Below are 8,137 nucleotides of genomic sequence, written 5' to 3' on the forward strand. Positions count from 1 at the left end.
TTGGACATAATTTTTAACATCAATTTAAGCCCAGATGAAAGTAACGAGTACAGTTTATAGATAACAACAAAATATCTTAAGAGACCTAAAAAAAATGTGCCTATTAAACGTTCAAATGGAAATTGGTGTAGATCAAACAGGGATTAAGCTGAAGCGTTTAAAGACCACTTGGAGAATTCCTTTACGCCTTTTGATTTATGTAGTCCACAACAAAATAAGTTAATTTCCGGTTTTTTGGATGTTCCATGCCAAATGAGTCGCCCTATTAAACATTTTACGTTTAGTGAAGTTTGTAAGGAAATTGAAAATCTAAAGAAAAAACACCAGGGTCTGACTTAATTGATCACAAAGCTATAAGATTGCTTCCAAAGAAGAGTTTGGTGTTCCTAACAATAATTTATAATTCTATTATGAGGCTGTCCCATCTTCCAGTGCAATGGAAATGTGCTAAAATAATTATGATACCTAAATCAGGAAACCCTGTTTTCATCGTATAGGCCGATAAGTTTATTGTCCATATTTTCTAAACTGTTCGAAAAATATACATATATATAAATCTAATAATAATATAAATGTTATACCAGATCATCAGTTTTGATTCAGAGAAAATCATGGGACACCTGATTTGGTTTTACGAAATCCTAGAAACAAATGAAGTTTATTTACATTTGCTTTTTGCGTAATTTGTTTACATATACACACGCACACAATCACACAGACACGATAATTCCCTGCAAGCAAAAACTATCGCGGAAGTGACTTAGGCGTGTCGCCCTGGGCGATGAAAACAGTCGCGGCGATAGTCGCAGAAGCTGAAGTGACCTCCGTTGTGAAGAAATGAACCACGCCGGCGTGTCGTCCTGGAAGTCACTCCAGCGACACTTCTTGAAGATCATTTCCGCTATAGTTCTAGAAATTAAAAAATATATTTTCTTTATTTTTTTCATATTTATTTTTATTTAAATTCTTTTATTTTTTTAATTTTTATTTTTTTTTTTTATTTTTATTTATTTTTTATTTCTCTTCCCTTTTAGAGAAAAATTATACTTTGCAAATTCCGCCTACATTAATTTTGTCATTTTAAAAATGTGATGTTTTGTTGCCTGACTTGGGAAGCGAACCCGGACCTTAAAAGTGCAAAGCGAGTATGCTTACCACTGCACCACCGTCTCACATAATCAGCAGATAAAAAAATTTTCTATATGTGTTCAAATGTGTTGAATCAATAAATAAATGTAAACAATTGTCTTGGAAGTCACTCAGAAGTCACCCCGAAGTGTCGGCATACGCGATAAAACGTAATCACAATAAGGCTATAGAAATTGTTTGTGAAATTCACCAACGATCTTCCTTGGCGTGTCTCCGGAGTGACCTCTTAGGCGAGGGAGTGCGAAACTCACTTCCAATTGCTGGCAGGGTTCCCTGCCCTGCTCGCTTAAGAGGTCACTCCGGAGACACGCCAAGGAAGATCGTTGGTGAATTACACAAACAATTTCTATAGCCTTATTGTGATTACGTTTTATCGCGTATGCCGACACTTCGGAGTGACTTCCAAGGCGATTGTTTACATTTATTTAATGATTTAACACATTTGAACAAATATAGAACATTTTCTATCTGATGATTATATGAGGCGGTGGGGCAGTGGTAAGCATACTCGCTTTGCACTCAGAAGGTCCGGTTTCGCTTGCCAAGTCAGGCAACAAAACATCACATTTTAAAATGACAAAAGTAATGTAGGCGGAAATTGCAAAGAATAATTTTTCTAAAAGAGAAGAAAAATAAAAAAAATAAACAACAAAAAATTAAAAAAAAAAATCAAATAAAAACAAGTAAGAAAAGTCTATAGTCGGACAGAGCCGACCATGGGATACCCTATACCACTATCCCTGAACCATCGCTCTCCACGGAATTTCTTTTCAATGATTGTGAAAATTTAATTATCAAATATCAGAGATGTAATGTACTTATGACCAAAATCAAAAAGTTATCGACATTTTTGTAGCAGGAAAGGAAAATTTAGTTCACACAAACTAAAATGTAATGAAACCCACTTATGTAGTACTACTACTTCCGTTGTTTAACCGCTACGTTATTGAAATTTTTACCAATTTCACACAAAAGTTTCAGTCCATTGAATTCGCTAAGTATTATCTGATCTTCACGTTGATTTGTACGCTTCTTCTTCATCATAAACTCAAACTTTGTTTAAAATTTTGCGGGTTATTATTTTGACCTACAGAGCCGCTACAAAATTGGTTAAAATTTTGTTTTTGGTCCATTTCATCCCCTGAACATTTCACGATCATCACCAAAAACTAATCATTTCTATTCTGGCCCGAACCCAACCTCCTTAAAAAATTCGTTACAATCGGTCCATAATTGCGGCCTTAAGCTTGTTTGCAATTTTTAATGGACGGACGCACATCGCTAAATCGCTTTATATCGTCGAGATATGACGAATATTTCGTGGTGTTACATAAACTTTTGGAGGGACAATGTAGCATGGGATAAAAATGTGGTTCTCTACACAGAACCCATTATATATTAGGCATTAGGCCCGTTATCTAGCAAACACTTTATTGCAATTTACATCAGAGGAAAGGTCAGTAGTTTTTTCCCATATGTAGGCTACTTTGCGAAATATATGTATATGTCCTCAAGGAATTAAAATATCGACCAAAATTTAAATTTTTATATTTTTCATACAACTGTAATGGTCCATTTGACCCGCTAAAGAATATCAGATCATCATTCAAAATTGTAGGCATCTTTTTCGACCCATACTCTTACCCGGTGCAAAATTTCGTGACTATTGATGTATAATTGCGACTTCTAGCGAGTTTATTATTACACTACAAACAAATAACGGAATATATTAGGCTGTAACTCTGTTATCTGATCATGCCCACCAACATAATTGGCATCAATTGAAAGGTCAAGCAATCCACTTTCAAGTTTATCTCACTTGTCCGGAATGTCACTTCCAGGAATTAAGATATAAGCTGTATATTAAAAATTTTCACAATTTTCACACAAAAGTTTTGGTTCATTTAACCCTCTAAATATTATCCGACGCCATCTCAAGTTGCAAGCTTCTTCTTTGTCATATACTCTTACCTTATTTAAAATTACGCGTTGATCGGACTATTATTGAGACCTACAGAGCCGCTACAAAATTGGATAAATATTATGTTTTTGGTCCATTTCATCCGCTAAATATTTAACGATCATCACCAATAAGAATAGGGATCTATTCTGATCTGAACCCGACCTCCACACAAAATTTCGTGACGATCGGTCCATAATTGCGGCCTGGAGCGTGTTTACAATTTATAATGGACAGACGGACGGACGGACGGACGGACAGACACACATCTCAAAATCGCTTTATCTCGTCGAGATATGAAGATTGGTATACCACATTGGGGGTCTCCGACGAATATTTCGCGGTGTTACATGAATTTTTACCAAAACAAACTTATAATACCCTTTTCCACATTGTGGTATAGGGTATAATAAATAGAAAAAAATATTTTTTTTAATTTCTAAAACTATCGCGGAAATGATCTTCTAGAAGTGTCGCTGGAGTGACTTCCAAGACGACACACCGGCGTGGTTCATTTCTTCACAACGGAGGTCACTTCAGGGTGACTTCTGCGACTATCGCCGCGACTGTTTTCATCGCCCTGGCCCTGGCAGGGTTTTAATTAGAACAGGAATTACACAACACAAATGTTTGTCAACTGATTTGACTTAATTCAAAAACAAAAAACATAATTTTTGCAAGTTATTTTAACCATTTATTTTACTTTTCTCATTGTTTAAGTATTTTTGTTTTTCTCTATCATACAACAACAACATAAAACAGTAGCATTTTTCGGTAGTTTATGACAAAAAAGCAGGGTTGCGTATAATAGTATGGTGTTTTATTTATCATCATTTATTTATCTCAGAAACTAGTAAGAATTTTGCTTTGCGGTCTTCAGCAATATTGTAGTCCTAAAGTAGCGAAACTTATTTGTCAGACAGACGGACTACGAAAAAACGCATAAAGCGCATCAAAATTGATAAAATATAGGAAAGATTACATAATTTCTGGAATTATGGTCAGTAACTGCCAAACTAGCCTTTAACAAACCAAGTAGCCTTTAACAAAAATTTTCCACATAATGTCCTCAGCAATTCTTCAGAACATTCTGAAACTGTAAAACACTTATTTCATGTTGTTTAGGCGGTATTTCATATCATACCTTCTACAAAACATATTTCAAACAACGTTCACACAGGCTGTTTTCTCTCATATTTAAATTTCAATGTATTGTTGATATATTTATCAAACTGTCGTTGAAAATATGATAGAAACAAAGCGATAGAGTAATTTTACAACGATGATATGTTCTGAAGAGTTGTGTATTACATTCCAGCGAGCATTTTCCCCAAAGATAACATTAAGAAAAATTTGACGGTTATGGAGATACGCTGCGAAATATATACAAATCACAGAAATTTTAGATATATTATAGAATTTCAGGCAATAAATGAGGTTATTCGTGTTCATTTTGTTTCCAAATACATCATTCTTGTTCTTATCTACAAGTTTGCTGCGGATGTCATGGAAAGATTCGTATTGGTTTCAAACATATAGCCCCGATTTTCTTTAAAAAGTCAATATTTAGCCATGTTTAGATAGGGCCATAAAATCCGAACCCGATCAGACAAAACAAAATCCAAAGAGGGTTTTTGTCTATTGCGTCTGTACTTTCATAAAACCCACATTTGAAATTGTTTGCACAAAGTTACCTTGAAAATGTTGCACAGTGATATATAATCTGAAATTAAAATTGTAATATGTATTTATTGTTAAATCCACAATTCTGTTATATTATAGTAATTATTAAATTTTGCTGAATAGTTTGCAAATAAAAAGAATAAATAAAACAAGTAAAAAGTCGTTAAGTTCGGCCGGGCCGAACTTTTTATACCCTCCACCATAAAATAGTCTTAAATAAAATGGAATAATTAGGGTCCTTTCACAATTTAAGGTGGAACAACTTTTCGACAATGGATAGAATCCTACTGCCTCCCACTATTGCTTAAATTACACTGTGAACACAAATGTTGGGGCAGAGATAATTCCTTTGGAGATGAAAGCCCTTGGTGACAGAAAAACCCCGAAGGACAGATGCACCGTGAGTCGAATTTCCGCGTTATGGCGTGATGAAGTTTTGGCAAGAGACCCTGTAAGCCATCATGAATTAGCATTATATCTTTGTTTGTTGTTTTTGTAGAGCACTTAAGCAACAGTGAACAAAGATATAACGCTAATTCCTGATGGCTCACAGGGTCTATAACAAAAATTTCATCACGCCATAACGCGGAAGTTCGACTCACGGCGGATCTGTCCTTCGGGGTTCATAATATACTCACCAAGGTCTTTTTTCCCGAAGAGGAATTTTCCGTGCCCCAGACTTTCACCTCCATTTTGTTGCACAGTGTTATCTAATCTAATCTAAAAAAATGTGTTCAGCTAGGTGAAAGGTACCACCAACGGGGCAATATCAAAGAGTCAACCTATCTTTAAATTTTTTGGCGGAAAAGTTTTATAGCTGCAGGGAACTTCAAGATTCAAATTGAGGGTAGTTTCATCAAAACAATGTAGACCCTCAAAAATGGACCCATGTTGACGAATTTTAGTGAAGAAATTTCGTGACCACTGAAAATTCCCGAAAATCGGGAGGTACTGTTATAATGGGGATATACCAAAACATAGCTCTATATTGACGATTATTTTTTGAATAGACAAAATTGTAGCTAAAATTCTCAAAATACCGATCATTACAGCTAGTACGGTTAAAAATTGCAGCTAAAATTCTCAAAATTCCGAAAATCGGGAGATACCGTTATATGGGGGCTATACCAAAACATGGACCTATGTGGACGATATTCCTTTTGAGATGTTTTATGACCACTGAGAACTTTAGATGTCAAATTACAGCTAGTTCGGTTAAAAATTGCAGCTAAAATTCTCAAAATACCGAAAATCGGGAGGTACTGTTATATGGGGGATATTCCAAAATATGGATCTATATTGACGATTATTTTTGAATAGACAAAATTGTAGCTAAAATTCTCAAAATACCGAGCATTACAGCTAGTTCGGTCAAAAATTGCAGCTAAAATTCTCAAAATACCGAACATCGGGAGATACCGTTATATGGGGCTATACCAAAACATGGAACTATGTGGACGATGTTCTTTTTGAGATGTTTTATGACCACTGAGAACTTCAAATGTCAAATTACAGCTAGTTCGGTTAAAAATTGCAGCTAAAATTCTCAAAATACCGAAAATCGGGAGATACGGTTATATGGGGGCTATACCAAAACATGGACCTATGTTGACGATGTTTGGTGGAGATGTTTCATAACCACTGAGAACCTCAAATGGCAAATTACAGCTAGATCGGTTAAAAATTGTAGCTAAAATTCTCAAAATACCGAAAATCGGGAGGTACCGATATATGGGGGCTATACCAAAACATGGACCTATGTTGACGATGTTTCGTGGAGATGTTTCATGACCACTGAGAACCTCAAGTGTCAAATTACAGCTAATTCGGTTAAAAATTGTAACTAAAATGCTCAAAATACCGAAAATCGGGAGGTACGGTTATAAGGGGGCCATACCAAAACATGACCTATGATGACGATGTTTGGTGGAGATGTTTCATGACCACTGAGAACCTCAAATGTCAAATTGCAGATAGTTCGGTCACAAATTGTGGCTAAAATTCTCAAAATACCGAAAATCGGGAGGTACCGTTATATGGGGGCTATACCAAAACATGGACCTATGTTGACGATGTTTCGTGGAGATATTATGCGACCACTGAGAACCTCAAATGGCAAATTACAGCTAGTTCGGTTAAAAATTGTAGCTAAAATTCTCAAAATACCGAAAATCGGGAGGTACCGATATATGGGGGCTATACCAAAACATGGGCCTATGCCCATATCCTTTGGGATATAAGTTTGTTGATCACTAGGAACCCTAAGTGCCAAATTATAGCTAATTCGGTCTGCAAATGTGGTGAAGAACGTCAAAATACCTCAAATCCGGAGGTACCGTTATATGGGGGCTTTACCAAAGAGTGGACCGATATAGCCCATCTTCGAACTTGACCTGCCTACGGAAAAAAGACCCTCGGGTGCAAAATTTCAGCACTCTATCTCAATTATTGCGGACGCTAGAGTGATTACAACAGACGGACAGACGGACAGACGGACATAGCTAGATCGTCTTAGAATTTTATCCTGATCAAGAATATATATACTTTATAGGGTCGCAAATGATTAGTTCGATGTGTTACAAACGGAATGACAAACTTAATATACCCTCCATACTATGGTGGAGGGTATAAAAATTTGCATCAACATATTTCCATATAAGTTTCCGTGGTGTAGTGGTTATCACATCCGCCTAACACGCGGAAGGCCCCCGGTTCAATCCCGGGCGGAAACATACTTTATGCCGAATAACTATAAACGGCTCACATTCACCTTTCTGCGAATTTGTATTATGTTTCGCTGTTGGTAGTACAGGCGAATAATAAAACATTCTTCCGAATCCTGATCACGCGATTGTTACTGAAATTTTTGATTATTTTGTATAGAATTCTCATATACACTTTCTACATAACTTTGATATAAACCCTGCAAACATTTCCTATCGCGTAAGAATAATTAGCGATTCTCCTAAAAGATCAATTATTAGTCGCAGGCGATATCGCCTAAAAATCTTCCGCGAATTTCCCAACCTAAAGTAAGTGTTTATGCAAAGCGAATCGCGACCAAGATTCGCTGACGAATCATATTCTTTGTTTTTTGTTTCTTTCATTTGTTGTCTTTGATTTTACCCTTTTTATTTTCTTTTCTGATTTGTTATAATATTTAATTATTCCTCCTTATTGTGTTGTAGTGGTTTTATACTGGTTCCATTCCATTCATTTCACTTGGCAAAACCCGCACATGTGTTTTGTTTGTCAATATGTACTCATAATATTATACGTGCCATTTATATCAAGTTATGTAGAATGTGTATATGAGAATTATATGGAACCAAATCAAACAACAGC

At 35.8% G+C, this 8,137-nt stretch overlaps 1 non-coding gene across 1 annotated transcript; it reads left to right on the plus strand.

The window, feature by feature from the left end:
* The first annotated feature begins 7,451 nt into the window (after nt 1–7,451).
* TRNAV-AAC (transfer RNA valine (anticodon AAC)) lies at nt 7,452–7,524 on the plus strand. The gene has a single exon. It is a non-coding gene; the product is annotated as a tRNA-Val (tRNA).
* The last annotated feature ends 613 nt before the right edge of the window (nt 7,525–8,137 follow it).

This window comes from Musca autumnalis, unplaced genomic scaffold, assembly GCF_047663935.1.
Source record: "Musca autumnalis isolate F117 unplaced genomic scaffold, ASM4766393v1 scaffold_3, whole genome shotgun sequence".
Taxonomy (NCBI): domain Eukaryota; kingdom Metazoa; phylum Arthropoda; class Insecta; order Diptera; family Muscidae; genus Musca; species Musca autumnalis.